The sequence below is a fragment of the Arvicola amphibius genome, chromosome 12, assembly GCF_903992535.2.
Source record: "Arvicola amphibius chromosome 12, mArvAmp1.2, whole genome shotgun sequence".
NCBI lineage: Eukaryota > Metazoa > Chordata > Mammalia > Rodentia > Cricetidae > Arvicola > Arvicola amphibius.
Window position 1 is genome coordinate 80,760,884 of NC_052058.2, and position 26,502 is coordinate 80,787,385.

At 41.2% G+C, this 26,502-nt stretch overlaps 1 protein-coding gene across 1 annotated transcript in view; it reads left to right on the plus strand.

Annotated features, from left to right (window-relative positions):
* The window catches only part of Crb1 (crumbs cell polarity complex component 1), a 141,455-nt gene that overhangs the window by 111,143 nt on the left and 3,810 nt on the right, over nt 1-26,502 (plus strand). The window lies entirely within an intron of this gene.

The window sequence follows — 26,502 nt, forward strand, 5'->3', positions numbered from 1 at the left end:
CCAGTGTACTGAGTCCTAAGGCCCTGTCATACTAAACACGTCCCTGCTGAATGGTTTTTATTGTGATTAGAAAACCTTCTCTCTACACTCCACTTTTGTGTGTCCCTATTTTCCTGGCTATAGTTTACCTCGTTCTAATTTGGTGTGTGCTCTTCCCTTTCATCGGTTATATGTAACATGAAAATTTGAAAATATCTATGAACATTTTTATAGTCATGTTTGTCTTTATGCAAAGCTATTCTAATGAACTGTGGACAGTTCTTTTCTACATGAAGAAGAGGGAAGGTTTTTTCTCCAGTAATGTGGGGGAAATGGTCACACTGTCCTTCACTAACATTGGGTCTGATTCCATGGGCCCTCCTTCCCATCAGAAAAAAGCAGATAGACTTTTCTCTATTTCCTTCTCTTGAAATCTCTTTTTCCATTATAATTGAAAACTGTCTGTTAGCCACTGATGCATTTCTGGGTGTTTTGACTTTTTTATCATGTTTTCCCTGGTCGATTATTTATGCTAAACATCTTTGGAGGAACGTCATTCCAAAGGAGATGTTATTAGTGCTCGTTGAGGGGGAATTACTTTGACCCAGTGAAGAAACTCATGACATCACTGAAATAGCAGTGGCCCGCAGGATGCCCTTCTGTAAGTGTGCCTTGGTTTGAAAGCATGAAGGGGACTTTTCCTCTTGATACTATCAGTGTTCACTGAGTCCTGTCATGATTACTTGAAGGAAGTCCTTTGACTGTGAAAATACCAAGGTGAATCTTAATGCACAGGAAAATAACAAGATAATGTGTAGTAAGGGGCAGCGGCGGGCTGCATTCCTGCCCTGCTCCCAGCCGCCTGGCTAGCTTATGCCCCAAAATAACAACACACAAACTGCATTCATTTAAACACTGCCTGGCCCATTAGTTCCAGCCTCTTACTCACATCTTGATTAACCCATATCTAATAATCTGTGTAGCACCACGAAGTGGTGCCTTACCGGGAAGATTCTAGTGTACGTCCATCTTGGGCCGGAGCTTCATATCATCTGTCTCAGAGAGGAGAGGCATGGCATCTGCCTGAACCATCTACCTCACTTCCTTCTTCCTCTTCTGTCTACTCCACCCACCTAAGGGCTGGCCCATTAAATGGGCCAAGGCAGTTTCTTTATTAACGAATGAAATCAACAGATAGATAGAAGACACACCTACATAATGAATGTCCTATGAAAGTAAAGAAACTTGTTCCATTGCTCACGAGCTATAAGGTAGCGGCCCTCACCCTGTGGCAATTGTCTCAAACTAGGAGAAATGTTGAGGTCATTCATCCATTCTCATCATTTTCCTCATGGCTAAGTCTCTGTGTCTGTAACTCTGCTTCAGACAGCCCTCTGCAAAGTGAGATTTTGAGACCAGGAAGTTAGGCAAACTTTTCCAGAAAGCATTTGCATTCCTAAATACCCGCAAGAAGTATTCAGTAGATTAGAATCAGAGACCATATGTAGAGTTCACATTTACTCCCCTACACATATCTTCAACTGTGTGCTTACAGACCATTCAAAATGTGATCTCTTCCTTAGAGAATATAGGTAAGGAGTATTTATCCACAATGTCTATCTCTGCACAGTTCTAATGCTTCCATTGTCATTGTGATTGTCAATTGTTCTATTTTCCAACTGTCTTATCATTTGATAGCTTTTTACTAAATTCTCTTTAGTATACTTATTTCTCTGTAGTTCACTATGTTTGTGTGACTGATGATTTCACACATTTTCACAGAAAAATAAAGGTTTTTCTTCTGCATGTTCTATTTGTGATTCTCTGGTGACACATGTCTTTGTTGGCTTGGACTGTGGGTTACACAGTAAGAGATTCACAAGCAGACACAGGCACACAGGCACACAGACACACAAACAGAGACACACACAGGCATATGCACAAATACACACACTCTTTCCTTATACATGTCATTGCAGGTAAACACCATGATACCAAGGGCCAGGTTCCATGGACTCTCCCGATCAGCAAGGGATTCTAGAACACGGTACAACCTCACTGGTTCTTACAGCTGACTTAAATAAGCTAGTCTTAGTTTTACCTGGTCATGAGGAAGGATCATCTCACCTAAGGAACAAAAATTCAGACATTCGGTTATTCAAGTTTCACACATACCTTGTGGATCAGATTTTTATGACAGATTGCATTTACTTGAATAGAAACTCATTTCATTTTTCTGATGTTTCATCTTTAACATGTGCCCCACTGGATTGTGATGGGTGTTGACCATCTTCCTACTTTGTGAGTGTATAAATGGGTAATAGACTTAGACACCTCTTTCCAATGAAGAAAAGAGAAGTAGAAAAACAGAAATTTAGAGAAATGTCATGTTTTGATTGTAAAGAGAAAAATAAATTCAAGTAGTGTTGTTTCAGAAATCTGGGGCAGGACTGTGAAAAGTCATTTTTAACTACATCATTTTTCCTCAACTATACTTTTTTCAATACTGCATTAATAAAAGTCTTTTCCATTTTAAATTGTTCACTAAATTTTGTTGGAAAATCACTGACATAGAAGTCATTTAGCTCAATACTTCAAAATTAAAGCTCTTCTGGAAGTAGTACCACATATAATTTGAATTTAACAATTTAGAGAAGAATTCTGTTTCAACTGTTAATGTCAATTCCAATACATATTGTTTTATTGCACTTCATAACCTTTTTACCTACTCAATAAATGACTTTGAATATTTATGATATGCTAATCCTTGGCAATTCTGGGTAAACAACCCTGGATTAGACATGATGCTTGCCCCAATATAACCAAAAGGAAGAGAAAGTAGGGAAGGCATATAAATCAAGAAGGGAAATTCTTCAGCCAGTGTTGCAGTGGAAGAGGGTGTCTACCTGGGGCCTGTGAAGCAAGGAATTGTGTTCAAAAGTAAAGCTGGTCGTAGAAGATCAACAAGGCAAGCTTGAAAAGATTATGGTGAGATTTGAAGTAGGAACCTGGTAGGAAAGGAAAGATGGGGCAGACAGCAATATACCAGGAAGAAAGATTGAATAGCATGGCTGGAAAACAGAGGAAGAACATGGGAAGACTAAGCTGTGGAAGGAAGTGGGAGCATGCTTAGAAGTCATGGAAATACAATGGCTTTTCATTCTAAGGACATTGTGGAGTCTTTGAAATGCTTCAATCAGAAAAGTGACAATTATGCTTACATTCTCAACTTTCCCTTGAGCTTCCATATAGAAATGGATTAAAGGACAGACAAGAGTTCACTGATAAATACACAGTGAAGAGGCTACCATAGTAACATGGACACACGGAAGGAGATTTTTGAATTAGCAAGTGTAATACCAAATGCAGAGACGAGTCTCCAAAAACAAAGTCTGAAGCCATCTGACCCAATGATTGTTGGTGACAAAGTGAAGTTCTGTAGGGGTGGTTAGTTCAATATGGTGAGAGCCATTTTGAAGATTAATCCACTGAATAAATGAATGACAAAGAAGACTCTGGGAAGTAGAAAGGCAGAGACGCTAACAAGATACAGAGGGAGTCAGACATACAGAATGAAAGGTAAAAGCCACAATGCAAAATGTAGATTAATAGAATTAGGTTAATTTAAGTTTTAAGAGTGAGTGGGACAAGCCTAAAGCTGAGTTTTCATAATTAATAATCAGTCTCTGTGTTATTGTTTGGAGATTGGCAATCTACAGATAGTCCTACAAGAAAGCTTATTACAAACACCACTTCACAGCTCCCAGTGGTTACCATTGAAGTGTGAATAATAAGCTTGTTGTACATCAAAACAGAGAAAAGAAATAAGTCATAGGTACATCATTTATAGGAAGATTTCAAATCATCATAAGCAAAAATGGGCTAACATTAGAACTCTTCAGCAATGTTCCAAATTGATCTGCACCCAAGTGAACTCCCATTCTAGAAACCTTTAAATAGAATCTGAGAAACAGTGCCAGGTATCTTGACAAGAAAACTGTGCACTGACCGGGAGGAACTGCATAGATGTGGCAGGTTTATAAGCACTGATCATAAACTAATTCAACATAATTAATATGGCTACACCTCAAAAATCTGTTAAGGTTGTGTTGTGTGTTACTTACAATAGCAGAATGATGGGATTGAATGAGAAGAGAAATTTTTGCTCAACTAAAACTTGAGGGAATGTGTAGATTGCCAGGCCAAATAGCTGACCTAAATCACCTGACACTTAAGAAAAAAAGTAGGATTGGGAAAGATACATTTGTGAATTTCATATCATTAACATTGATCCAGTGATCAAGCAATAGTGAGGAAATGTTTGAGAATGCAGAATCTCCTTAAGAATGTATTTTTAGGTACACTGATTTATTGTGCTGGTTTGTTTGAAATCACAACCCTTCAGCTCTGTGCCATTTAGACCTCAAAAAAAACCCTTTATTCAGAGAAAAACCAGCTAAGCTTCATACGCATACAGGAGGTCTGCATTGCCTCACGATCTATCATTTTCAGGCAGGAGTGGTAGAACCAGAACATAGGGCCAGGAAAGGACAGAGCCATTGGGAAAGTTTGTTTAGATGTTCTTTCTCTTTTTCTTTCTTAAATCATTCGGAAAAATAATGCTGTTAGAAAGATATTTCATTATAAATTGCAGGAGAGTGCCTGTTGGAAGATTAAGTTAATGCTCATTCAACCTTTATTGAAATGCATATCATATTATAAATATATTACAGGATCATTTTATATGGCTCAGTCCACTGTATGATATGTGTCTGATATCTGCCAAGATGCTGCTTCTCCTAGGTTCTGAGTTGTTACTGTAAAACAATGTATTAAAGAATTTAAAGGGATTTTAGCAACATAAAATCCAATTCCTTTTTATGTAAAAGAGCAAAAAATCTAATTATGGAGAGGGAGTGCCTGAATTAAGTTATAAAATATTAAATTTCAGGGATCAGAGTTAGCATAGTGGTTAAAAAAAGCTTGTTCCACTTTCAGAAGGGAGTTCAGCCCTGTCACCTATATTTAGCAGCTCACAGCTGTAACTATAGCTCCAAGGAAGATGACGCTTCTTTGTGGCCTCTACCAGCACCCCCACACGTGAGCATATACGTGTGAGCACACACACACCCACACATCACACACTCATACACACACACACACACACACACACACACAATCTTTAAATTATCAGGTCTCCCAACCCGCCATTCAGTACGCTTTCCTTCCACACACTGCCATAGTAAATCATTTCTCCACCTTGCAGGCAGGTTGCAAATGAGGTTCTCCCAGTAGCTTAGAACACTGCATCACCTCTACAGATGAAGCTAATTTAAAAAAATACAAATAAAGTCCAGTCAACACTGGACTGAAAATATAGTCATTCTAAGGATGTTAAAACCTCTTGAAGGCAGATGCCATAAAATATCAATCATTATATTTAATGTTTAAATTATATTTATGTACAGAAAACTTAGCAGTGTACGTTTAACCCACTTTTGTCGCAAGTTCTTTGACCTTTTCTTTTTCCAACTTGGCAATGCAAGCCACAGATTTAGGATCTAGAATGCTGCCTTCCCAGTGGGGGTGCATCTCATCGTATCTGCGGTTATTGGTCCTGATAGTTTCCACCAGCTTAGGCAGAGCACCCTTGACTTCTGAGTAAACCTGTGGGAAGAAAACCATGGTGCATGTCTTATTGCAGACCAGTCACTCCAGCCTGGTCTTTCCCCTGATGATGCAGTAGGGCACCCCACCCTGTGACACAGGGCAGGCAGGACACCTGCTCAGTGGGGTCTGCATTGTGGATGATCACCACCATGGGAGCTTTCTTGTTTCCCACCAAAAACGGTGACTGTGTTGACTTCTGCTCAGAGGACAGGTGGCCTCTTAGTGGGGACAACCCCTTTGCTGCCAGTTTTTTTTTCTCAGCTTGGACCAGCAGCCTCTGCTTTTTCTTATGTTTTGTCTCTGGAGTGTAGTTGTGGGCAAGATTAAGTGTTCTAGTCCTGGGTATGGGTGAACTGATGAATGGCAGGAGGCTCTTTGAACAGCTTGTGGAGGATGGCCCTTTGCCAACTGTTGGCTGGTCTAATGGTCATCTGATGAAGTGAGTGGAGTCTCTTTAGGGCTGAATGTCCTGTCCAATACTGAAGTTGTTAGACCTTTTCTCAAACAGGGGAGTCACCCACATTTTGGTCTCTGGCTTCTTCTCGACAACAGGCCGAGGGCCACCTTCTTCCCCTGGCCTTTATTTCCTCTTGTTCGGCTGGAGGAGAAAGCTCATTTTTTTTAAATTTTAAGATCCTAGAAAGTGGAAAAAACATAAAGCTAAATCCAGTGTGATGTTATAAGAGAAAGGTTAAGAGACATGAGAGATACAGGAAACCTGCATCTCATTCCTTTAATAACCATTATGAGACGCATGTTATAATATCCATCCGTGAGGACAATTCGTTCAAGGTTTGTCTGAGCTACAGACTGAATTCAAGGCCAATCTGGGAAATTTAGTGAGACCCTCTTTCAAAACCAATCAAAACTGAAAAGAGACTTTAGGATATATCCTAGTGTGGAGTACTTGCTTCACAAGTGTGGGGGATCTTAGGTTCAATACCCCAAACCGCAGGTAATGGTGCATACTACGTGCATGTGTGGCTTGCTTCCAATCATTCCCAGATGCTAAACCTTGCTCTGATATCTGCTTGCTGTGTGACCTCAAACCAGAGTCTTCACCCTTCTAAATCTCATTGTCCTCACGGATGGATCCTCCCGACCCTTAAGCATCTGGGATCGTAGACCTAAACTCCTAGCCTGGCTTTGCTGCACAACCCCATAGACTGATTTCTAGGTAAGTTACTCCTCTAACCTTGTTTATTTATTATTTATTTTTATGAAATAAATGGAGCATAAAATAAGAAAGCATGCTTAGCTGAGAACTTTCACATTTGGAATTTAGAAAGGCATAAACAGGGTTTGTAGCAAGAAGTTTCTGAAAGCGGCCCTCTTTCCTCCACTAAAACACGCTGTGAAAATGGAGAAATGGGGGAGATTTGCTGCAATCGGGAATAATCCATATATTTAACTGCCATAAACTGTTTTCAACCTAAGAAAGATTGAATTGATAACTGCAGAATTTTTTTCCTCATACTATAATTTTGCGGGTGGTTTTCATCCTTATTTTAAATGAACAAATGGAAATACAAAGGAGTTGCATTAATGACTCAGGTGTGTGCAGTTGGGGAGCACTATTCCTGGAGTTGAATCAAGCTTTTCATTTCCAAATCTCATGCTCCAGAAAGAGGTGTGATCTCTGAAGTGAGACTCAGGAAGGGACCATAGTGTGATAAGCATGGGTTTCCTTGCTATTGTCAACCAGACTGGGTGGTAATGCTCATTCCTTTTCAGTTCAGCCCAAAAACTTTGCTCCTGTAGTATTAGTTGCCTAATTTCCAAAAGATACAAATAAAAACAATATAGAAAAGAGGATCGAGCAAAACAAAATAGAAGTGATTTGAGGAATGAACAGACACATCTAATGAGAGAGCCCACATTTATCCTGGCTATGCAAACAGCAGAACATACTTAGAAACTAATTGATGGGTCAATCAAAGGAAACTTTTGAAGGCCCAGGATCTGAGGAGGTGGGTATTCATTGATACCCAGTAAGTATAGCAAGAGGTGGGAAAATCTCCTTCACACAGTAAAAAATAAGCTTGCAGAAGCTATTAATTCAAGAGGATGAAGCAGAAAATAAAAATAAATACAACAAGGACTTGGGATAATTTATGAATGACAGAATCATAAATCGTTTTTGAGAGCATAGAGTTGTGCTTAATTGCAAGGCTGATGTCAAGGACAATGCCAACTGGCCCACATCCTCAGGGTCTTCCTGCAAACAGAGCCCTGGCCAGTGGCACAGCAGTCTTAGGCTGTTTGGCAAAGTCTTGTGATCTGAATTTGACCTGCAGAAAGAAACACCCAGAATGACATTCTCTTCAAATTATAATTTAAAAAAATGCTGTCACTCATCACAGAGGTTTCACTAATTAGTATTCAGGGACAAGTAAATATAGCATTATATATTTTTCCAGAGAAGATAAATGGCCAGCAGGTATATGACAAGATGCTTAGCATCAGTAATCATAAGAGGAGTGTAAATCAATACCACAGTGAGAGATCACCTCAGACATGTTAAGATGACTTTTAGTAACCAAACAACAGATGACAAGAACTAGTTGGGGTGGAAACTGGAACAGTTGTTCAGTGCTACGAAGGTAAAACAGTACAACAATCACAAAACATAAATACATAATTATCATTATTTATAAATTAAATTATTAAAGGAATGCTTCTCTACAATTTACTTTTTATCCCACCAACATTTTCCCTCATAATTTCAAACAATTTTTTTCAAGCCCAATGAATATACTGAGTGTGAATAGTCTGCTCCCAGGTGAAAGACATTCTGCCAGAGCATGGGTAGTCAGTCTCGCAGGGCCTGCATCTTTTAAGAAAACCCACTCTTCTTCCCCAAAGAGCCATCAGTTGCCAGAAGCTCCTCAGCTAGGGATGGGACTTGATAAGCCCCTCCTCTATTGAAGCTGACATTCGGGTTGGCTTGATCTTATGCAGGTCTTGTGCTCATAGTCTCAGTCCCTACAAATTCATTCATACAACAGCCCTGTCATGTCTGACCAATACTATTTTGCTGCCAATGTTCACTGCCTCTGGCTCTAATAGTCTTTCTGCCCCCTCCTCCTCAGTCATTCCTGTGCCTTAGAGAGATGGCATGATAGAAATGTCCCATTTAGATCTGAATACTCCAGTCTTGTATTCCCTACGAGTTGGCAGATGTGGGTCTCTCTATAATCAACATCAAAACTGCAAAAGTAATCATAACGTTTTTGATAAACGTTAAAGGAATCAATAATATATGGATATATGTATAACAACTTGTAGGACAGTTCATTGCTGTGCTCATTTAGCAGAATAAATGTACTATGTTCTCCCCCAGTGCCTATGACCTAGACGGGTACAAGTTTGGTACCCAGTTAACAGTACCTGACATGAGTTCACATGTGAAGGTCAAAAGGCAACTTGCAGGAGACTGCTCTGTCCTTTCATCGTGTGGGTCGCCCGAGACTGGACTAGGGTTGCCAGAATTAGGATCAAGTGCCTTTACCTGCCGGTTGTCTTGACAACCCTACTTCCCTTATTTACTGATTTATGAGAACTTCTGGCATTGGAGCCATCAGCCAAAAATGGAATTGTGCTTAATCATGCTGGAAACTGCTAGTATGTACTCTTTAATGCCGTGGTGTTCTACAGCATAGCACAAACTGCCCTTTGCTTATCTTAATTTTCAGTTTCAAAAAGGGAACATGTTGGGTTTTCTTACTGTATTCTTTGACAGGTTTATACATGTATCTAGTGAATTTCAGTTATTTTCATACCCCTTCTCCTCACTGACTCTGCTTTTCTCTCTCACTAATATCCTTCCACTTCTTAGCAAGTCACCTCCTACTCCCATGTATATTCTTGGTGTGGTAACCTACTGGGTGTATTAGAGTTGGGTGCATTACCAGGGATGGAAGGTTACTTACTGAAGTAGGAACAACTTAATAGTTGGCTCTACCACCAAAGAAAATTATATACCATCCCCAGCAAACATTAACTTCCAGTAGATCCTTGAGGAGTATTGGGGCCTCATAAGCTCCTCTTCAATCCATGTTGAAGGGCCCAGTCAGTGCAAGTCTTATAGCAGGTAACTACAGTCATACTGAGCTCATGAGTACAATCTCCCCCTTCTCTGATTTGTGCATTCTTTCCACCCTTTCTTTGGTGGTATCTCCTGTGTCTTAAACAGGGAGACATCAGTGTCCCCTTGGGTCTCAACATTCCTCCATCACTTCCACCTTTGCACCTTGACAAGTGATGACCTCTGCACTAACCCCCAGTTGCTAAAAGAAAGAGGAGCTTCTCCAATGAAGGCTGAGTGGATTAGATAGAATTTGTGATCTATGGTCACAAATATGAGTATTCATAAGGCAGCTTAACATCAGCATTTAGAAAAACAACGAAAATAGATTTCCCCCTAAGACCTACGGTCCCACCAGTCACAGACTCTAGATCAGATTTACAGAACTAATCATGAGTTCTGTCTTTTGGAGCAGGTCTTAAATCCAACCAGAAAGAAGTTGGCTCTCCCTGTATTAGTCATGGTGTTATTATACTTGAGGGCACATATATTGACTAGAGTTTGGTCTTAGCCAATTTAGCTCCTAAGGTTTAGAGCTGACTATGGCCATTGATGGCTTTTCCCCCAGCAACCTGCATGGCACTCTCTGGCACCATGAGCACTAACCTGTAGTGAAGAAACTTCCATCATAGTTCCCGCTGAATTATCTATGTCATGTGACTGAAGTGTGTAGATTCTCCCATCTTAGGGCCTTATCATCAAGTTCTGGAGGATGACCAAGAACAATGGTCATAGCTTAAATGTTGTTGGGTTGAGCCTCTAAGGTGTCCCTGAACAAGAACACAGATGTAATGTAAAATTTAAAAGATTAGTTTTACTGGTTTTAGGAAAGAAAGTCATAGTTATTAAATCCTGTTCTAATCATTTTAGTAAGAACAAATTAGATAGAAAACTAGTTATATGCTAGGAATTTAGCATTTCAACAATTTTAAATACCAAGAACTGATTTGCAGGGCTGCAGAGAAGGCTCAGCAGTTATGAGCCTTACTGCCCCTTCAGAGATCAGAACTCACGTAACCCCAACTCCAAGAGAGCTAACACTCTGCTCTTGCCTCTGCTTGGCATGTATTCACATGTACACATACATACATACATACACACACATACAAAATCAAAAATAAAATAAAATCATTTTAAAAAAACTGATTTAAAATTGGCAACTTTTTATTATAGTCACTTAAAACTTTTCTGTTCATAATAACTATTTAAGGAATAGATGTTTTTATATATGGTCTTCTTAAACACCATAAACTTTGAAAGAAGTCTTCATTTAAAAGGTTAATCACTCTATGACAATTATTTTTTCTCACAATTGTTAAATAGTTAAGCACAGATTAGTTTCATATGAATTGCTCTAATCTATTTAAAATTAATTACAAGTATTGGTTATGATAGCACAGCCTTATAATCTGGCAGCAGAGACTTAAACAGGAGACCATATTGAACCCCAGCAATTTCTGGGTCAGTCCAGGCTTCAGAGCAAGAATACATAAAGAATAAGAAACCCTGAATGAATATTCCAAGAGAAAAAACAACAAAGAAAAAAATCCACTAAAAGACCAACTGTATTTAGAGAAGAAGCTGTGTATAGACATACTACATCTAAAAACACAGAATAGATTTTTGTACTCGGTTCTATTTTTTATCATTTTTGTAAGAACAAATTGTGTTGTTCTTACAGAACTTGCATTCAACACATTTATTTGGGAAGTCTATTCATGACCATCCCACTGTCTGGTTTCCAAGTCATGAATACACACTACTTCCATGCACATCTAACTCTGCTTTTACCATTCTATATTCTATTTGATAGCAAGACTAAACTACAAAGGAAAATTGAAGTGTTTCTACATCTATTTGGCAAAGCTCATATTTGTGTCTGATAAAAGAATAAGATCAATTCTCGCTGAAAACTAAAACATACGGAAAATGTGTTTTGAAACCAGGGCTGATGATGAAAGTCCTTGGCATGCAAGCAAGAGGTCAGGAGTTTTGATCCCCAGAACCCTCATAAATGCCTGATTGACTTGGCCTCCTGCTGATAACGCTGGCCTCAGAAAGACAGGGGCTCCATAGAACAAACTAGCAAGAGTAGACATACACATTTACAAGCTCCAGGTTTGGCTGAGAGACTTTGCCTCAAAGAATAAGGTGGAAAGCAATGGAGGAAGATTGCAGCATCAACTTTTGGCCCTACACACCCATGCACACACATGTGTCCACACTCATTCAAGTTCACATCACACGCATACACATGTAGAAAACTAAAGGAACAAACAAACAAAAACAATATGATCATTTGAATTTTCAACAGTCAGCTTCAGATTGGGTATTTAGTAAATACACGCAAATACTAGCTAATTGATCAAATGAGTGTTTTGTAATTCAAACATCAGTTTCTAGCCTTAGCATCTCTATCATTGTGTGCGGATCCCTCACTGTTATTAAATTAAGGTGAAAATGATAACACATAGTAAATGCAGAAGGATGATCCACCTTCCTTTCCAGAAAAAGGCAAGGCTTGGTCAAGAGTGACCACTGACCCATGACAGTGCCTTAGGAATAAATGGAGCAACACTGCTCATCAAAGCAGCATTGCCATCCAAGAGTCAAGTTCACAGAAATCACGTTGCTCATGCAGAACTGAAATTCCTGATAGACGAGGTCTTTGGAGAATTAATCCCAGAGAAGGCTTAGAGCCATAGCTTATAGTGTGAGGAGGTTTAGAGCCATAAATTCATAGTTTATGAGGCAATCACACGGACACCCAGGTCCTGTCAGAGCTGGCCTCCAGAACTATATCAGACTCAATCTCCTCCACATGGATAAGAGCATTTCCTTATAACAATGGATGAGGTCCCTTAAAATTGTGAACACTTGGAAAGAGAAAGGTACTTTCTCTTCAGAGAAAGATAGATGTGCATTGACCACTAAAAATGTGTAGCTCTTCAGTCCACCTGCTCTAAACCAGTAAGGGCCAAGTAGAGTGGCACCTTTGAAAACATGGTGCCCATTACTGTTTATAAAATCCTTGTCTCAGTCTTCTCTGCCTAGTGAAAGAAATTTGTCTTCAAGACCTTCTAATAAAGGATTCTTCCCTTAGTTCTCGCCATCCCCATTTGTGGTGTCTGTTTCCGGATTAGCTTCAACACAGCTCTATTGTGCATTTTACAATACCAGTGATGCCTCAGGTCGGAATGGTGTCTCCTCAGAGCCATTGGGTACATTTATCTTATTATCTACAATAGCCTTAGAAATTAGCCACCCCCTTTTCCTAATGGGAAACCAAAGACAGGGCAACGTGACTTCCTTATCCTTACAAACTCCGGCAAATCAATCGTGCTTGCAAAATGGCATGTCAGTGTTTGTTGGAGGATTGGACAGATGGATGATGGGAGTGTGGTAGCAGGGACTAAGAAAGTGTAGCTTTGCTGGGGTGGGAGGGCAGAACAACATCACCAAGAGGATATTCAGCCCAGGACTTAAATAATGGAGAGGTGTTTCCTTTACAAAATAAAAGCACATTTTTCCTTTGATAAATATTTTTATGTTTTATGACTCTCTATTTTCAAAGTGTGAATTTAAATTGTTTTTCACTGGAGAAATTAATTTGCAAATAAAATCCCGTGTCTATTATTAGAGAGAACTCAAGTGCATGCAGTGCCGGAGGCTCATTAGGTTGATAATGGCCTCTACTGATGATTTAGTTCTCTCCATAACTGAGTTTTATTTCTGAGCGTAGAGAAGGGAGAACCTGGGAGGCCACCATTAAAGCCATGGGCATCCTTAGAGATCATGGAGCAGGCTTTATAGGAGGAGCGAGGATCCGGACTTTACAGTATAAGCCTGGAGCCCCTCACAACGCGAGCGAGCAGCATGCCGAGGAAAAGCCAAGTGGCTGTGGGACAAAAGGAGGATCCGGAAAGGGCTGCTTGTGCTCCTGCGTGGAAAGAGCCCCAGAGTCTCAAGATATGGGGGCTGTGGATGGGGATTTCTGCTTTTGCACCGAATGTGATGTCAGTAAGCCCAAGCTGACCGCGTTTCACAAATCTCACAGTCAGGAAAGAAACCCATTTTCCAAGTGCTCTCTCCCTTCCACATTCAGCAAATCTGCAGGGGATCGTGCTGTCCACTCCTACCTCCTCATCGCTAGCTCTAGGCCATCTTTGTCAACATCCACCACTCCCTGTGGGACTTGTTGACTTCCGGGCTACAAGGCAGGAAGTCCAAGGCCCTGTCCTTTCATATCGCCCATGACAGTGCTGGGAGTGGCGAAGTCCATGCCTTCTGTGTTTCCCCCTGCAAAGCAGAGAGTGAAGCTTCTTCCCAAAGTAACCATTTCACAACGTTGTTTCTTCAGTCTCTGTGGTAATGGGAATGGCGCCGGAAGACAGGAAGAGAAGCAGTGAAATAAAATGCGTAACCCTTACCATAGCAGTTTCAAGGAAACTATAATCTCATTGTAGAGAAAAATGTAACTAAGTAACTATATAATATACCCCCAAACTATCAATCCCTAATTTGTGATTCTGAGTCAAAGCACAATATAAATTCACAAAAGCCCAACCAATAAGAGTGATTGTATCAGACGTTTTCATGGAGGATATGAGAATTAAGTTAGAGCATGAAATATGAGAACATTTTTGTTGTTGTTGTTTGTTTGTTTGTTTGTTGTTTTTGTTATTTACAGGACAGAAAGTAAGATCACTTTCAGGAGAGGAAAAATGCCCTTAGTGAAGAGGTAACCCTAAGTTTCTGCAGAATGAGAAGCAGGGGGTGGCCAGGCGTGAGTAGTATAGCACAGCTGGGAAACAAGAGGATGTAAATTCAAATAAACGAAGGGCAGGGCTAGATTATGGCTGTAACCACTTAACCTTTTGTGACCATTAGGTCAGAAAAGGAAAATCTCATACCCCTGTAATCTAAGGTGGTGCTGTGTCTTCCTGTAAATATCCCTTTAGCTTGTGATTTGTGCTAGCTACCAATCACTTTCTAGTTAGAAGGGATCCCTCTGGGCTGGAATTCATCAGTTAAGAGCACTGACTGTTCTTCCAGAGGACCTGGGTTTGAGTCCCAGCAGCCACAATGGTGGCTCCTAACCATCTGTGACTGCAGTTTCAGGGGATCTGGCCCTTTTTCCGGCTTTCACTGACAAAAAGACACAGATAACCTCAGAAAACACCCATAGGCATTAAATAAATAAGTAGATGTTTTAGAAGGGGTCCCTCTTGGTCTGTGCCATCCACTGGATTACTCATTAGCGAGAGACATTACCTTGAGTTCTGGAAGATAGACAGTCCAAAATCAGTGCCTCAGAAGCTTGGGCATCTGGTGAAGTCCTGCTTCTGTGTCACCAGACATTGTCTGCCCCTGTGGTGTCACATCAAGAAAGGGGTCTCTATGCAGGCTGCACCCAGAAGCTTAACTGTCTTAAAGGGCCCACCTAATATCATAAACCTAGGCTTTATGTAGGTTTCAGCCATAAGCTTTAAAAGGAAGTGAGCACACATCACAACAGGATGTTTCTAGCCCAGATTTTAATTTTGCTAAAAAGATTTTCTCTTGGCATAGTTTTCTTACTAAGTCTTGCCCTAAATCTTTAAAAAAAGAGTTCCACTTGAATACTTTGTGAAGTTATTATTCATGACGGTTTCTATTTTTTCTCAGAAGACCAAAACCAGTTTTGGCCTGGGAAGGTTTAGATATAATCAGATTAAGCCTCCCTTCAGGAAAAGAATGAACACATTTCCTGGATCAAACCAGCAAACAGAGTCTCAGGAGTAATAAACTACTGCAGTTCTCGCTCATCATCCTAAAGAAGACAACAATAAGAAACTATGCCTACTCTCTTGAGAAAATGGCCCCGCTGGGTACCAAGTGAAGGGTGGTTTGAACACATCTATTTTCAGAGCTAAGAGAGCCACAGATTATGAAGCAGAAGCCTTAGCTGCCTTAGCAGAGTTAGCCCAGGCACAGGGTTCTGGTCCAGAATGAGAGGACTGGGGTTCTTCAGGTTTCTTTTCCTACGGAGAGATGTGCATGATTCCAGGAAGCATCCACTACCCAGTCCTTCCTTTAATACCAACCATGAGTGGTTCTTTCTTTTGCGACAAGCAAGGATCAAAAAACTTTAACAATATTCTCAAACTCATTTAGTACACCTAACCGTAAATTCCCTTATATTTTCTCCACTATGTAACTCTGGGCTTTTGAGTTGTACAATGAAACATTTAGAGGTTGTTCCAAGTAAATGTACCCTAGAACGTTCTAGAAGAGTTGACATTTCTTAAATGCAAAAGGAGTTTTTAACTAGATACCCATACATATACAAAACCATGTGTACATCATGAGGCCAACAATGCACAGGGAACTCTGAGAGAGTTTCTGAAAAACAGTTCCCATAAATGGGAAAGAGAATGCAAAATTTGCTCTATGCCCTACTGGGATCTGGTAATTCTGTTTTACCATCAAGTCCTGTGTGTATAAGAGCTAATCACCATTGGCAGTATGCAAATTATTCTAATTTGCTGTTTCTTAAGATTGAAGGTTGTGTTTGTTTGGCTGTTTAACTGCTTTGCCACTTAATTAAAAATATAAATACTCTCGAATTATAGAAACTAATACAGGCCCCTTAATTTAAAATTTTACTTTCAGAATCCTAAGTAATGGCACTGCATATCACACTCACCTTGGAAAGTGAGCTAAAAAACTGTGTGCAATTGTTTAATTAATGCCCAGCATTGAAGCAGAAGTAAAGCATTACATGGGATCCTACTCTGGCTGGGGAGGACAGTCAGCCTGCTTCTGATGGAAAAACGCCTTGCATTGAAGTGGCATTCTGAGATGGGTGGAAAGAGAGTCACGTACGTAGATGCTGCTTACATGTATGAGTTTTGTGAGTAACTAGCCCATTTTTGAGAATCAGCACACACAGTACCATCGGTGAGCCCAGAGGACAGCAAAGACACCATCATCTATCCCGCTCCCTTGACACGTTTGTCCACCTCAGGAGTTCAGATTTTAGTCATAATCAGTCTTGGTTCAGAGGTGGTGCTACATCCGGTCTTACAAAGATCTGACAAGCCCTCCCCTCTGCCTGGCAAGCACAGAGAGCTTCTCCCAGGGTATCGGGCTCAGCTCTTTGTGTATGCTGGGAAGTGCCACTTGGGATTGCAAAGCCATCTCATTTGTCAGTTCAGTTCAGAGCAATCTGAAAGACTGTAAAGCAGCATGAGGAGCACGACCTCAAAGTGACATGAACAGAAAGAGCTAGAAAATAGGCTAGTCAAGCATGGGGCATGTCTACAACCTCTGCATTTGAGAGGCTGGATGTGGAGGGCCAAGAGTTCAAGGCCAGCCTGAGTGTCGAAGAAATTATTTCCTTCAAGGCTGCGTTGTTTGCTATAGCTTTCCAAATATAGCTGCATATGAATCTTGAAAATATACTAAGTCAAGAGTGCTCTGTGACACAAATTTAAAAACCCAGGAGAAAGGAGAATTCAGACTTTTCCTAAAGAAATTTAAGTGTTTATTTAAATTTTCCTAAAGAAATTTATTCTTATGAATAAAACAGTTAGACCCTTAACATATTTTACGCATCTGATACTGTCTTCCTTGAGTCAATACAGGATAACTTTTTAAAAAGTCTTTTCATGGCAACAGCTTGCTGTTGCAATAGGCTGTTTAAGTGTGCTGTAGGGAGCACTGTGCCCGCCTCCTTATCTAATCAATTCACCACTATTACATACTTTATATACTTGATGAATAATACTGCTTCTAGACCTTACATGCTCAATAACACTTGTATACTTTACATATTTTATAAATAATAAGACTTATCTACTTCACATGTAATGAAATGTATGTGTGTTTCCCCATAAATAATATTCCAGTCTCCCTTTTAACATTCAGGTTATAATAAAATGGGAACTACTATATAATGGTTTTGAAACTCAGTAGTGTCTCAAAGGGAATATAACAGCATTGCCCTTCTCCCATGATCTTGGAAACCTTAAATCTTTTCCACAATGGGTCAAGTGTCAAAGGCACTTTTATTTTTCCCTAAGTGTACCTTTTTGTCCTAAAACCATAGTAAAGCACTGTAGGCAATCAGAGGCAAAGGAACCATGTGTTTTGAGGAACCAGATATGAATGCTATGACATCCAAGAGGATTAATTACCTTTCTTGGGAAATTAGGAAAGAGATGTATAATTTTTAATTATGCATACATTTCAAACTTTCCATCAAAGTCAAATTATGCTGATGGTAGTCAAACCTACCATGGGCATGAATTCAGGAACCTGCTGATGGAGTGAAAACACACAGTAACTTGTTAACAAGACCTACAATTATCTGCAGCTCAGCAAATAGTGCCAGAGTGGCATGTAATATGCTGAGCTCAGGCAGCCATGGCCGGTGAAGATCTCTTCCTATGCTTCCCAGTTAGTATTTACAGTTGGAAGCAATATGTGGCTGCAATCTGAGTGCTGCACCTAAAAAGGGAGCTGATGGCTTGATACTTTGTTTCCTGACACTGTGAAACACATTCAAGCTACCTTCCTAATCACCGCCCGCTGTACCGTGTTAAGACTGGAGAGTAGCACATGGCTGCTGTCTACAAGCTGCAACCGGAGGAGGTTTCTCTGCATTGTTTAGCTGGTTTGTTTCTTGATAGACGTGCTGGGTGTTAAAAGCATAGCACTGAAAGTTGTGAATTATGGGTCCCTTTCTTTCTTCTGCTCCTAATATTTCAGCTTTTGCGAACACACACACACACACACACACACACACATACACACACACACACAGTGAATACCTTACTTCTCAGCCATGGACCATGCACTAGGCACCTTCCTAGAAACTCAGCAACAAAACCCTCCCACCCACCAGCCTGTTCTACTGAAGCTTGTTCTCACATGTAAATCCCTAAAAGAATTAAGTAAAAACTGACAAGCCAGGAAGCATGACCAACTAAAAAAGTACTCAACAGAAGAGAAACTTGAACTATAAAGCAACCCTGCCACTGGGTAACCATGCCAAGCACTGCTAACAGCTGAAATTACAGGGTAGCTTTAGGTTGCATTCGCTTAGTTTCCTACAGAAGATGCAGCTGCGTGTGATTGAACACACTCTGTGATTTGAATAGGAAAATTTTCACATTGCCAGCTGTGTAACTCTGGATAGCCTGCTTAAATCACCTTTTAAACAGTCTGTATATTATTAAATTGTGAACATTCAAATGAGATGGAGTATATTCAAAAATGCCGGAATATATTAAAGGCTTAGTGTGTAATTAATGTCCCCCCCCCCCCCATTTACCACCTTCTGAAGTACTTCACAGGTAATTCCACAGTCAAAAATGATCTGTGTGTTGGAAAGATGAATCATCTGGCCCAAATGCACTGGTAACCAAAGAAGTAGCTGTGATTTTTTTACAGTAAAGATGACATGCTTATCCTAGGCTCCTGAAACTAAGAAAATAACCCTTAAAGTAGTAGCAGGTATCAGTAAAAGTGGATGATGAAACTGAGCGAGAGAGGGGCAGCTACTAAAATCACCGAAGAGTAAAAACTTCTCTTCCATCTTGATGGAAGGCCCATCGCGCGAAGAAGAGGGACTTGAGCTGAGCTGTTGTGTGGCTCACTTTCTCCTGTGGAAGCTGCAGCCACACCCCCGTTGCTAAAGCACAGCAGATGGCTTCCTTTTACACCCCGTGCTGTCGGTGGAATGTCAATGTGCCTCCTCCCCACGCTCACAACACCGAGGCTGTGTGTTTAATCTGTGCTGTGCAGGCAGAACGACCCTGAAAAGAACGCGAGCTCCCAACACGTTCAGAGAATTGGCATGTGTCCTGGTAAACAGGACTGGGAAGGATTTTTCAAACCCGGTGACTAATCACGGATTTCTTCCTGGGGTTCCTAGCTCAGCCACATCCCCTAGACACACAATCTAAACGGTAATCGAATAGAAAAGTTACAGACCCAAGGGAAACACTTTCTAAAGGGGTAAAGAGGTGTGATCTAAGCTATGGGAATTTCTCAGAGCATGAATTGATTCGAAGTCCCTTTGGGGGAGTTAAGAATACAAAAAAAAAAAATCTCCCCCCAGATTTCAGATTATTTAACAACAGAAAGGAAATATTCTTTTTTTAACAATTATTTTAAGATTCTGGGGGGACGGGGACACAATATTGGCATGCCACATATGGGAGAAAATGCTTTTAACAATAAACTTATCCTGAAAGAAAATCCTATGTTTTGAGACTATTTCTAGCAAACTGTATCAGCAACATACGATGAAGGGCTTAGGTACGTTATTTAATCCCTTAAATAGATCTCAGATGAGTAGGAAATAGGGCCTGTGATCTTCATTTTATTCAAGCAGCCCTTGAAAATTAATCAGTGGTAAAGAGGTGTTTCCTTGGGTTTGTCCTGAACATGCTGTCACAGAGGAACAGGGGTCTTCTGTGTCCTGTCCCTTATCGCCCAAGTCTCAGAGATAGCATCTCAAAAGTGATGGAGACATTCTGAATATTCTAACTGCTATACATAGCTTGTAGTCTTGAAGACCCAGAAATGTCAAATAATAATTTAAGCTACATTCTCAAATCTAATTTCATAATAGGTTATTATATTCTGCTTTAAATTTACAGACAAAGAAAGACCAGTTATGATTTGGCAATATTTTTAAGCTCATAGGAAATACTGTTAGATTTTGCCTTTGGTCCCCTCCGAGAAGAAATGCTTTCGATTCCTCGGTGCTGATGCAAAGAGATTATGTTCCCCACTGTGCAGACATCGAGGCAAACTGTTAGTAAGACAAGCATAACTTTTTTTAAAAAAAAAAATTCTGCTAATTTTAGACTTTACCACCTTGGTATCCCAACTTTGGGAAATTACTCTTTAGTTCCGGAACGAAATACAATTTTTCTTAAAATTAAAAGCCTCATAACGTGAAGATTTCTATCCTTGCTGACTGGGAATGCAGGCCTACCCCACCTCTCTGCCCAACAGTGTCCTCCATGTAGAAGCAAGTCTCGAACTTGGAAAAACAATGTTAGTGCTGCGAAAAGCTTCCCATTATAGCATCGTGCACATCCTTCATCTTCCGCAAGGCAGAGCTTAAAACTGGAAGCCTTATAATTTGATGGAAGCCGACAGTGACAATGGAAATCGCCACTCCCAAGGTTATTTAAGGGAAGGCACGATGTATAGACATCCATCAATGAAACACGAGCTGAATGGATTTTAGTTCTCTGTCTGCTCTTTAAAATAAGAATAGACTAAATGGCACAATAGATTATATAAACAAGGACTTCAATGACAGGCTGTCAAAGCTAACGTTATACATTTTACATGGGTGACTTGACGCCATACTTTATCACCTACACCAGGGGAAGCCAATTTGATTCTGGTCAATAAAATACAACCTCTAGAGCTGAGCCTGGGGCAAAGCTGACATGTTGCAGCAGATTCTGACTATTTGACATCCACTTATTCTAGGAGGGGAGACACAGGAATTGACACTTGTTACCATCTGGGGTGTGTCCCATATTTAGGCTCGATTTGATTAACAAACACTTAGAAAGATATGTCAAGGGGACAGTGCAGCTGGCTGTCCTCCAATGCTGGTCATGCTCTCGTAATTTACTGCAGGTCTGAGCGTAAGTGGGACTCGTGCTTCAAGAGCCGGATTTACTGCAGTCTCACAACTGTTGAAAATTAAACGGCATGTGCTGCAAGTTAGGGCTTACTGGGCTATCTCATTAGAGGAGGCTTTTTTCCTAAGGCTTGGAATCTTTGCTGAATTACTGAGAGACTTATTTGAATGTAGACTTGGACCAAATAATTTTCTGATAAGTTGGCCATAAATCCTCAATAAAATAAGCTTGGTGTTCTCAGCATATCTATTGGCTTTTTTGATCATTTTTATGGCTTTCCCTTTACTGGTCAAATTATCCTTATAGGCTCCTACAGCTCCTCTGACATGGATTAAGTCAGCACAAACCAATAGACCTTCATTACTTTGGCAACTGGTTTTGATTTGGGGGCAATAAATACAATGACACAGACTAGACTACCTTTGCGGAAGGAATATGTGATAAGCCACGAGGATGCCAGAGATTTGGGCTCTTTTGTTGTTGTTCTGCACAATGTAAAAAGAATGAATTCACAGCAGCTTTCAGCCTGCTGAGGAGAGGAGAGGAGAGAAGAGGAGAGGAGAGGAGAGGAGAGGAGAGGAGAGGAGAGGAGAGGAGAGGAGAGGAGAGGAGAGGAGAGAGAGAGAGAGAGAGAGAGAGAGAGAGAGAGAGAGAGAGAGGGAGAAAGGGAAGGTAGAGAACAAAGCATAGGTTTTAGACTAAGACAGCAACTAATGTGGGATGTGATCCACACCTGCCCACCCAGAAGAGGATTGGCCATCTGTGGGAGTGAGATTCATTGTATAATGAAAGCACAGAGGGGTACACAATCAAGCAAGATCTAGAACAGCCAAGGACAGGGCAATGGAAGCAGTTAGAACTGATATTGGAGGAACAATCTCCATTTTAAAATTAATTTTTAAAACATCACATTTCCAGAAACAAATCCTAAAGAAAATCAGAAGGGAATGGGGTGGCAGAGACAGATTAGTTTTCACAAAGATTAACCAAGCTTTTGAGAGTTTGTTGCCTTTGTTTAGCTTTCTCTGCATTTTTCCAATCAGTGTAGGTTTCAGGATTCACACTTTTTCACCTAGAATTTCAACAAGCATCTTCTATGGAAAACAAATTCCTTCTTCAACTACACTGGTATCACACCTAGGAAATTTAAATTTTCAAATAGCCTTCCTATTTTGGTTTCAACAGTCATCCTAATAACGGCCTTAATTTGTCCCCTCCTGCCATAATCCAGGCTACAACCAATTGAGCTGCCTGCTGTCGAGCTCTGCAGACAGAGGCTTCGCCTTTAAAATTCACTCGCCACTGAGTATGTCCTTGCTCTTGAGCTTATATAGGAAATAAATTGGCCCAGTTATTGATCACTTCCTAAAATTTACATACTATGGCAGAGGTAATCTATGAGGAAAATCCATTTTTAGAGACGATTTCTTGGCATACACACACACACAAACACACACACACACACACACACACACACAACCAACAGGTATAATGAACTAATGAACCTGGTGTTTCAAATAACTGGTACAGATCATTTATACCAGGAAAGAGCCAGCAGAGAATGTACATGAAGTTACCTTCTACCTCAGAGGACAAGGAAATAGAGCTGCTTGTGATGTTTGTGAGAAGTTCCATGCCTAGGGTGGCTAAATACCTTTCTAGCCAATAGGGTGTGGCTCCACTCCACTTCCACATTTGTGGCTCTGCAGAGGGACTTGTCTAACTTCAGCCTAGTTTCACAGACAAGGGTGAAACACCCCAGTATGATAGCCATGCTTTTTGGTTCTTTTTTTTTTTTTTTTTAAAGAATAGGGTCATGATGCTTCTTTCTGCTTCAAGGGCTTTACCTCACTCTCCACCTTCTTCCCCAGTTCCCTTCATACCTACCTCCAGCCTAGCATTCACCACAAAGACTGCTTGTGGACCCACCCCCGTGCACACATCCACTGCTACTGCACAGTGAGGATGCTTTCCTGACAATGGTCACAACTTAGTTCTGTCTAGCCAGCGTCTTCTACGATCTCTGCATCTTCCGAGACAGTCAGTAAAAACGTGAAAGAGTGAATGAATGCATGGCTAGATGGGTGAGGGACCCCACCATTAAATATTCTGAATTCTGGAGAACTCTTCTTGCACGTGAAAATAATGTAGGAATGTATTAAACAGAGCGTGGAGCATTGCAAGTGTGTGAGTCAAGAGTGACTGATCAACTGCTTTGTGCAAAGGGCTGCTTTTGTATTATTGGAAAGTTCCAGAGCAAATAGACCGTCTTTCCTTATGGTTGTCGCGGGAAGGGTAGAGTTTTGTCTAGCTCACAAAGAGCAGCAGAACAAATGAGTGCTCTTCTAAAAGGAGAGGGCTATGGACTTCACGTCCTGCCCTCTGATAAAGCGATAATGGCAGGAGCTGAGGACTCAAGGTGCTGAGGTGTCAGGTGAAGAAAGTTGCTTTGCTGTGAAGGCAGTGCCAGCTAGGCTGTAGCCATGCACAGTGACCCCCCCCCCCCACACACACACACAATGCTTGTGAATGGAGAAATTAGGCTGTAGGTGTGATGTGGGTTAACTCCCACGGGCGTCTGGGTCTGAAAAAGTCTGGTTTTGTCATTCATTTGTTTGTTTTTGTTTTTGTTTGGTTTTCTTTTTTCTTTTTTTGGAGCTATATGGTTATCAATTTGAGTGGAAGAGAAGGCAACTGGGGGATAAATTCCTCAGCCAGGTTAGAGAGAGCATTGGCTAAGCCAGCTTTATGGCTACGGGAATGAGGAAGATAGCCAAGGTGGAAGAGGACTTGGTTGTGGGCGGGTCTGACCACAGAGTACCAGAGAGATGAAGTCAGGGTGGACACTTCTCAGTGTCGCAGCTCATAATGTGCCAAGCACACACTCTGGAGCATGAGTCAGCAGAAGCGGTTTCTAAAAGGGAGCGTCGAGACACGCAAAAAAGAGAGGAAGCTTTTCTGAGCCCAGTGCGGACCAAGGTAAATGGTTTGATAGCTCGCCTAATGGAGATGAAAAGAAAAATGCACATCTCGGAAATCGTTGCTTCTTTATTTTTTTAATCTTCAATAGCAGTTCCTGCTAGTGTCACCTGAGATGTGAGGGGCAGGAACAATAAAACTAAATCGAGAGCCTGTGTCTGCTACCACAGAGGCAACTCTCTTCATGTCCTCTTAGCAGCTTGGTCATCTCTGTCATCTCCTTCCTTTTCTGCCACTCCACTGCCCCCAGCACCCCAGGGATTAATTACTGCTCTTCGTTGGGAGCCGCAAAGCCAACTCTCCTTCTCTGTCGAGCACATGCCAAGGTTTGGGTTAGATTTAAATCTCCAGAAGAGAAAGTTGGATGTTTGGCAAGTCAGTAGCTCATGATGCGCTGCTGAACAAGTACTTTATTCCTTCCTGTCCCACGGCCATCATCAGACCGTGTCTGCGGGATTAGACACAGTTCCAGGTACTGAGGAGCAGAAGGGAACAAGGAGGAGAAGGAGACCACAGTTAGGCGAACATCTCTACCTCGGCAGAGTTCCATGGCAGCAGGAAAAACGGAGGGTGGACAGATGCCACAGCACTGTGCACTCAGAGAGTTAAAGCCAAATGCAGGTTAAAAGGGGGCCCCCTGAGAAGGACTCCTGAGAAAGTAACAAAATAGTCTCACCTCCCTCATCAGCTCATTGGGAGATTTAAAGCTGTTTCTTTGTGAGAAAGATCGGGCCAGCCCCCAACCAAGGTCAGAAGAAATGGTGAGCTATTATCTTCAGCCAATAAATTTGTAAAACATACTGTAAACTGAGTTTGGAGGGCTGGGACTAGGTTTGTGCAGAAGAGAGAGAATGTTTATTCACCAGATATTGTTCACACCACCAGTTTCCAGAGAGCAAAATAGGAAAGCCATGTTCTTCAGACTTGTAGCTGCTTTAAGATTTTGCTTAGAATCTGATTTTTGAAGGAGAAAAGAGGCAGGAAGCAGCACAAGAGTTTCCGTCATAGTGCTCAGCCTGCACCTCCAGAGATAGTCTCGAGCTCACGGCGAGCCTATACACAATCTTGCTTCGCCAAGTTCAGGAAGAATTGTGCCCCTTTCTACAAGCAGTTCTCAAATCAGCAAGTGCAAGCTCTTTTCCTGAAAGTGCACAAGACCAAGCAAGCCATGGTCGGGCTAATGGATGTGTCAGGCTACTGTAATTTTATGCTAGATCAGCTCTCTTTTTCGCAGTTAATTCCGGTGTTTCCATACACCCTTCATTACGAACCCATCTGCAGAGCCTGGCCTGAACACGTGTGGGAAGGCTTCTGCCTTGCAGCTTGTGTCTCACCACACTGTCCCATCTCAACCTTGTATTTTCTTTTTCTCCTGGATAATCCTGATTTCAAACAGAGGAACTGGGAAGAATTGTGACACAGTGGGAGTTAATGAGAAAGACTTGAAATTTCCATGAGGGACTTGGAAGACTGCCAATTCCATTCTCACACAGTGCTGTGGGGATATAGGGGGGACCCTCACCACTTAGATGTTCTCAGCAATCCCAGCGAGAGCTCTGAGTTTTAGGGACCCACCTAATGAAGGTGTGGGTGCAGTTTAAGTCTCAGCCCTCTTCTGCTGCCTGCTGTCCACCATGGACTGCTCCCGGGGAGAGGGGCGCAGGGTCTCTGAGGCCACTGTTGATTCTCTTTTTTGAGTCTTCCATTCTGTAAAAGAGACATCAGGCTGAATCCCCTCCAAGCTGTTCAAGGACAGTTCCCAAGCCTCCTCCTTTAAACTTCAAGCACATTCTCTCCATTCCGCTCCCCACCACCACCCCGCCAAACTGTAAAGTGAACAGTATAATTATGGTTAAAAATTGGCAGCTGTCAAAATAATAATTTTAAAAACAAAGTTCTGGCACACAGTCAGCATTACTATGGAAACGCCTGTCTCTAGCAACTTGCGGATAAGATGCAGTTCAAGGACTCGGGTCTGCGTGGGAGTGTTTTACCATCCACAGAGTGAGGATCTAATTGTTGCAAGAGGGATTCCCAAGAACTGCTCTCTCAAGTCTTAAAGCTGGATTCTCATCTCTAATTTTAATTTGGCAAGAGAGTTGAAGCGATGGCTTCGTATTGTCTTTG